We start from the raw sequence: 413 nt of genomic DNA, 5'->3' as shown, positions 1-413 counted from the left end.
GCATCACCTGAGGGTCACGGCGCTTTATACTGGCCTGTGGGATCAGCCCGGGCCTCTTCACCTTAAAAGCTCCCAAACCCTACACTACCTGATCTCTTAATTGGGCCTGGGACTTAGACCTCCTCCTCCCACCTCTTGCTCCCCTGCTCCTGAGGCGAGCCCGCAAGGGCGGCTCAGAGGGATTTGCTGGGAACCAAACTCAGACGCCCCACCCATCCCCGCCAGGAAGGTGGCGGTGACTGTGGGAGCCGCTGTGGCCCTCTCTGTGTTTATGTGTTCTCTGTTCCCTTCTACTGTCCTGCGTCCGCCTTTGGGGCAGGTGGACCCACGGGTCAGGATTTGCAGACTGTGGGGTGGGTGGTGAAACTGCTCAGAGCCCGAATCCTCCTTTCTCATGTGGTTCTCTTGAAAGC

This window comes from Pan paniscus, chromosome X, assembly GCF_029289425.2.
Source record: "Pan paniscus chromosome X, NHGRI_mPanPan1-v2.0_pri, whole genome shotgun sequence".
Taxonomy (NCBI): Eukaryota; Metazoa; Chordata; class Mammalia; order Primates; family Hominidae; genus Pan; species Pan paniscus.
This window is presented reverse-complemented; position numbering follows the sequence as displayed.